Consider the following 7,500-nt stretch of genomic DNA (forward strand, 5'->3'; position numbering starts at 1 on the left):
ACACAACTTTACTGTAGTAAACACTAATGTATACTACAGGACTTATCATCAGCTTACTTTCCGCTTGTTAAGTGATGATGTGTTGGTGACGTATGTAAAACTGTTTCCGGGTCCAAGCCGCCACTCATTTGAGTTGAGAAATCATTCGTTTATGATCATTTTTTTTCCTATCACACATTAAAGCAACCCAAGCTCATTCTGGAAACGTAGCTCTGCGGACGTTTCTGGAGACCGCGATTTACGTGGCCGGAGGTACGTAAGGCCGCGTTTAGTTTTTATCAAGCGAATGCTGCGGGACGGTGTGGCGCCGCTCCGCCCCTCCTCTTCGCGCTCGCCGGCCGACGGCTCGCCTCCTAGTGGAGGGCTTTCCCGATGCAACCCGTTTGTCCGCTTAGCTCACAGCGTTGCGTCGGCGGAGCAGAGGCCCCGGAGGAGGAGGAGCCGGCCGCGGGGACGACGACCGGGATCGAGTCCGGGGAACAGCGGTTCCGGAAATCAGGTAAGACGAAAAACAGAATCCGAAAAATAAGGGCGAGAACGCGGCGGGATCCGAAAACACGGTCGAAATCGAAGACGAGGGCTTTTGCTTTTTTTTTCTGGACGGCTTTTGCAAACCGTCGCTAGGGTTTAGGGAAGGAGGAGGAGGAGGAGGAAGAGGAGGGCGGCCGAGTCGGCCGATCCAGCGGCTTTTCGCGCGAGAGCGGCGCAGGGCGCGAACGGCGCACTCCCGAGAAGCGCCCGAGACGTGAAAAAGCGCGCACAGCGGCCTCTCGCGGATCCGCGAAAATAAAAACCGCTCGAATACGTACCTCCCGGGACGTAAATCGCGGTCCGCAAAAACGACCGCGGGGCTACGTTTCCACAATGAGCCCGGGTTGCATTAAAGTAAATTTTTATATAAAGTCATAGTGTACACAACAATATCTGGGCTTGCTGCATCACAAATACCAAACTTTTAACAATTTTTAATAAATCAATGACTTTATGGCCACTGGATATTAGGCATGGACATATATTTATATATTGCGATCGTGATTTTCGAAAGCATTAAATCGCTTTGTAAACATTCATTATTACCCTTTCACGAGTCTCCCCATTCAGTTGAACAGAGCGCTTGGACCCGAAAGCCGCTTCGCGTGACGTCACACTTAACAAGCGGATAGCTAATATTACAGTACGCTTAAGCATTTATTAAACAATAGTTGTAAATGCTACTGTATACGTGTTATTTTATTTATATACACACACATATATTAGTAAATTAGAATATATGCATTTATTTATTTATTTATTATTTTGCTTGTTTATTAGGGTTGCGCGGTTTACCGGTACTATGCAGTATCTCGATTCTATGGCTCCAAAATACTGGCGGTGCCATTGTAGTTTGTAAACAGTAGTATCGTCATTAATATTTTATCAACAGTAGATAATGTTGCATGTGGAAAAGTCACTAAAATGCTCACACGCTTGTGCAACAATAAAGTGTTTTATTTGAATAGTTTGTGGAGCAAAACTGTAGATTTTTAGCCTTTTATGGTGGCCTATTGCACGTTTTCTAACGCTTCAGTTCGAACACATCTGAATCGGTTCATTTCTGTTCCTGTTAATGGGCTATGATTTATTAGAGACCGAGACAACCTCTTTAAAAGAACGACTCACAAAGTGAAATTTCGAGTTACTTTGGATTTTTATCTGATAAGACTCAAAAAACAATAGACGAAACACCCAAAATAGCAACAGAAAACATTTAAACTATTTGAGCATTTCATTTATCATTTAACTTTGTGGGAAAATGCTCTTTTGTGTAACAAATTTTATTTGGTATACTTTGTATTTTTATTTTAGTGTATTTTTGTTGGTCGGTTATTTACAAAATAAACTAAAATAATGAATAAACTTTAGGTGAAGTGGGGTGCAAATAACACTTTTGGCCTTAAGGGAATTATGAATTATAATTCCAACTTAAAATAAAAAATAGAAATAGACATATATATATATATATATATATATATATATATATATATATATATATATATATATATATATATATATATATATATATATATATATATATATTATTTTTTTTCTTGATAATTACAGTATCGCAATGATTCTAAATCTGATTTTAAATGATTTTTTCCATGCTTAATAAATGTTGGGATGGAAAAGTACATTCTGAACAATTACACAAGCTCATTTTCTGTACTGTTCACAGGGTTTTGTAATATAATTACAATCTATAAAAACTCAATTGAAAAGAAACACTACTGTGCATATAATAACTATAATATGGTTCAAAAATACTAGTATTTACTATAAATTACTATAGTATTTATTAATGTGGGTGTAAATCAGTGACGTAAAGACAAAAACACAAGCTCAAAAACTCCAGGGATGACAGAAAACCAAAAATTTTTTTTTTAAATGTCTCGATTACAACCAGAAAATAACAAGATGACAAGCAGATGACGAGAAAATTAGCAGATAACAAACAGATAACCCGTAGAAAAAGTGACAGGCACAGCTGAGTTCAGAAATAGCGTGTTTCCCAGCAGCAGCAGTAGTTTATCCACACAACACAGTCTCTTAATTACACCTTGGCTCATATTTATATGCACAATATACATTTATAGTTTGTCCAGAGCAGCAGACTCACCTGGAGGTTTGTGTCCGCTTTGTGCGCGCGCTTGTCGGGGAAAGTCCACGCGCGCCGCCGCTCACTGCTGATCCGGAGCTTTAAACAGCATGTCTGAGGTAAAACACACACACACACACTGGTGACTGCAACCCAGTGTATTTGTTTCAGACTGAGAGTGTGTGTTCAGTGAGTCCCTCATGCGTGTCACGTGACGCCCCGTAGCGGAATGCTAATGCTGTTTATACAGTAGCCTTACGTGCTAGTAAAGTTTTGTTGTTTGGATTATTTTAATATTTTTGTGCTTGATTATATTACTTGTAGTAATTATTCCACCAGATAAGCTGTTTATGGAGGACTTCATGGCACACTCAGACTGTTTCTGCAGCATACAAAAAATGAAAGGTCCCATGAAGTGATTTCAAATGTGCATTTTTAGAGAGGGCGGGACATAAATTAGCCCCTCCCCTTAAAAAACAGACAATTGCGTTTGGTTTTTATCACATATCTGCCAGTGAGAGTGGTTGAGCTCAAGCGCATTAAATTGAAAAGCCAACGAGAAAAGGGGGGCGGGGCATATCAGACACTAGAGAGCATTTGATTGGTCAGAAGATTTGATGAGAAACTAAAGTATGAGATAATGTCAAAAAACGGCTGCGTCTGAAACCGCCTACTACTCAGTAGGTACTGCATTTGAATTTAAACGTACTCAGTGGTTAGAAAAGTACGTTCTATACAGTATGAATGTGAAAAGTATGAATGGCATACAACATTCGCCACTTTGTCCTGGTCACTTGACCTACCTGCGTCAGTTGCCTTGCTTCACTCCCATTCAAGAATTCTCTCGTGGGGCATCATGGAATAGCGCAACGTGCATGGGATAGCGCAGCGGTCATGGGATAAGCACTGCAAAATCTCGCTGGAAGTAGTAGGCTAGGCCATCTTGGTATTTCTCGCATACTGATTTTCGATTTCTATGGCTGCGTCTGAAACCGCCTACTTCTCAGTAGGTACTGGATTTGAATTTAAAAGTGCTACTCAGCCGTTAGAAAAGTACGCTCTATACAGTATGTATTTGAAAAGTATGAATGGAATTCGGACGTACTACATCCGCCATTTTGTCATGGTCACGTGACCTGCGTCAGTTGCGTCGCTTCACTCCCATTCATGAATTCTCTCGTGGGGCATCATGGGATAGCGCAGGGTGCATGGGATGCACACTTCAGAATCTCGCCAGAAGTAATGTCATCCTGGTAATTCTCACATACTGATTTTCGAATTCTATGAATTCGTAAATTCTACTCGGCTCACATACTGATTTTAGCGTACTGTATAGTATGGAAGTATGCGATTTCGGATGCAGCCTATGGATTCAGACATACTACTCTGCTCGTATACTGATTTTAGTGTACTATATAGTATGGAAGTAAGCAATTTTGGACGCAGCAGTTGATCATTTAAGCGGAAGTGAACTGCAAACTTTAAACGTTTATATAGTGTAAGTGTGAATTTTGTGGCTGTTTTTGGAGCACACTAAATTATAGACATCATTAAAACTGACATGCTGACACGTACATCTAAAATATATTTTAATTTCGCAGAACCTTTAAAAAAAGATTCACTAATAATTCTTAGAAATGAAATGTTATTTTTCAGCTACTATTGTCGAACGAAGAACAATTTAAATTACACAAACAATATTTTTTCATACTTTTTGTCTCCTAAAGTTAAACAAACTTTAAAAAAGTGCATTTTAATGGATGTTAATAATTTATTAAAGTAGGAATAATCCCGAACGTCTTTTAAAACACATACCCAACAACAAAATGAAAAAACGTTTTGGATTTAACATTATTATTTACAAGTTTCCGAAATCAAATTCCGAATTCGGACTTGAATCTCACAGTTTACACTTACAAACACAATTCATACCTCAGAGTTCTTACAAAGTCAACATTGTGAGATTTTATGAGCTAATAAACCTGCAATGGGGCAAAAACACTGTTATTATAGAAAGTTAGAATCTGACAATGTCATTTATTCTTATATATATTGTTCTCATTTCAAAGTTTCCATTTACTAACCACTGCAAGTTGGGGTGACATGGTGGCTGTGTGGATAGCACTGTGGCATCACAGCAAAAAGGTCGCTGGTTTGAGTCCTGGCTGGGTCAGTTGGTGTTTCTGTGTGGAGTTTGCATGTTCTCCCTGTGTTAGCGTGGGTTTTCTCCGGGTGCTCTGGTTTCCCCCACAGTCAAAACACATGCGCTATAGGGGAACTGATCAACTGAACTGGCCGTTGTGTACATGTGTGAATGAATGTGTATGGGAGTTTCCCAGTACTGGGTTGCAGTTGGAAGGGCATCTGCTGTGTAAAACATATGCTGGAAAAGTTGGCGGTTCATTCCTCTGTGGTGAGCCTGGATAAATGAAGGCAATGAGCTGAAGGAAAATTAATTAATAGTTACAAATGTAAGACTCAAAATTTCGAACTTTTCTTCTTCACAACTTGAATTTAAATCTCACATGTCTCTGTGTATATCCCATAATTCTAACTTTGTTTCTCTAAACTGTGTGTAAAATACTTCAGATGATTGCGTCAGAGACTGGTCTGCATGTTGATGAAGCGATACTGTCTTAAAAAAACATTTCCTGATATAGAAAAGCAGACAGAAATCCTGCATAAATGCTCAGGGGTCGAGTGGAGGTCATGACCTGTTGAACCCGAGACCGTATACACCAAAGAGTTTATCTTCCCATCAACAACAACTGCAATAAAAGTAGATTTTGGAAAACATAGTTTTCAAGAATTGCAGTCAGAAACATTCTTTAAACAAACTTTGTGGATTTTATCTTAAAGAAACACTACCCTGTTTTGAAAAGAAGCTAATTTTACAGCTCCTCTTTTAGCTTAGCTTAGCATAGATCATTGAATTGGATTAGACCGTTAGCATCTCACAAAAAAAACAACTCAGAAAATAACTTTTCATTAATCATTAGTCTTAGTACACAATGGAAATACAGAAGAGCTGAGCTTTAAATATGAAACCAATGGAAACTCATTATTGAGTGAAATGTTAATGGTCTAATCTGATTCAATGGACTATGCTAAGCTAAGCTAAACTAAAAGTGTTCCCGCTTGAACCAGAGATTGTGATTTATGAATTAATGGTAAAACTCTGCTTTTTAACTTGAAAGGAGCTGTAGAATGAGAATTTTTACCAAAAAGGTGGAGTGTTGCTTTGATAAACCTCCTCTTAAAGGGACAGATCACAATAAAACATTTCACGTGTCACAAACCAGTTTCTCGTTCTTTGAAACGTAAAAGTGCTCTCACTAGACCAGAGAATTAAAGATTAAAGAGAAAACTCAGGAAGAGCTGTAAAATGAGAATATTTTAGTGATAGTGGAGTAATACAGTATAGAAAATAAATTTAGATTAAAAAATTATACATATGTAAATTGATTATGGCCCATAAAAAATAAAAGTGTATTTACACAATATTTACTTGTTTACTGTGTATATTTATGCATATATGTATAAATACACACACACTACATAACTTACAAAGTAAATATATTTACATATATATTTTTATATTTATGTACACACACATATATATATATAAACACAATATGGTCATGCATATATTTATATACACAAAAGTATGTGCGCAAATATATTTTGTAAATTCATTTATTCATTCATTTTCCTTCAGCTTAGTCTCTGATTTATCAATTTATTAATATTTATTTATTTATTTATTTATTTATTTATTTATTTATTTATTTATTTATTTATAATTATTCCAGCATATGTTTTACACAGCTGATGCCCTTCCAGCTGCAATCCAGTACTGGGACACACCCATACACACTCATTCAGACAGACAGACAGACAGACAGACAGACAGACAGACGGACACACACACACACACACACACACACACACACACACACACACACACACACACACATACACTAAAAAAACTCCATACAGAAACACCAACTGACCCAGTCGGGACTCGAACCAGCCACCTTCTTGCTGTGAGGCCACAGTGCTAACCACTGAGCCACCGTGCTGCCGTATTGTGTAATCAAAACATTTATTTTGGATGAGATTAATCGCAATTATTTGCTTGACACCACTGGTTTGAGTCTCGGCTGGGTCAGTTGGTGTTTCTGTGTGGAGTTTGCATGTTCTCCCCGTGTTGGCGTGGGTTTCCTCCGGGTGCTCCAGTTTCCCCCACAGTCCAAACACATGCGCTATAGGGGAACTGATCAACTACACTGACACTAGTGTATGATTGTGTGTGTGTGTGTGTGTGTGTGTGTGTGTGTGAATGAGTGTGTATGGGTGTTTCCCAGTACTGGGTTGCAGCTGGAAGGGCATCCGCTGTTTAAAACATTTGCTGGAACAGTTGGTGGTTCATTCCACTGTGGTGACCCCTCATGAATAAAGGGACTGAGCCAAAGGAAAATGAATGAGCTGCCCCTTTAAGAAGTTGGATCCCAGCTAGAACAGATTAAAGCTCAACAAAAATAAATCAGAATCTCGTCTGAATGAGCATGAAGTGAATGTGCAGTGTGTTTGTTCTTCATGAAGAGTGTAAATAAAGCGGTTTTCCCCAGGTTTCAGTCCTCCAGAGCTGATTTACTGAAACATTGCTGCTCTTATCTCCAGCTTATCTTCGCTTTATCTTGACTGTATTTATAGCAGAGGCTCGTAAAAATGCTTTCAGTGTCATGACGGAGCTGTAAACCAGCAGTGTGTCCACTTACGCCGCTCTGTAATGCAACACACTGCATTTATCTTTTATTCACGAGCCAGAAAACAACAAAAACACTTATAGTACGCTGAGTTTG

At 38.6% G+C, this 7,500-nt stretch overlaps 1 protein-coding gene across 3 annotated transcripts in view; it reads right to left on the bottom strand.

Moving 5' to 3' along the window:
* Positions 1-2,775, bottom strand: part of prickle1a (prickle homolog 1a) — a 54,430-nt gene extending 51,655 nt beyond the window's left edge. For all 3 annotated transcript variants that reach the window (XM_073941833.1, XM_073941831.1, XM_073941832.1), the window contains exon 1: positions 2,657-2,775. The gene's annotated coding sequence lies outside the window, so the exon portion shown is untranslated. The remainder of the gene's footprint in view (positions 1-2,656) is intronic.
* Positions 2,776-7,500: the final 4,725 nt, after the last annotated feature.

Source organism: Danio rerio, chromosome 25, assembly GCF_049306965.1.
Source record: "Danio rerio strain Tuebingen ecotype United States chromosome 25, GRCz12tu, whole genome shotgun sequence".
NCBI classification, from domain to species: Eukaryota; Metazoa; Chordata; class Actinopteri; order Cypriniformes; family Danionidae; genus Danio; species Danio rerio.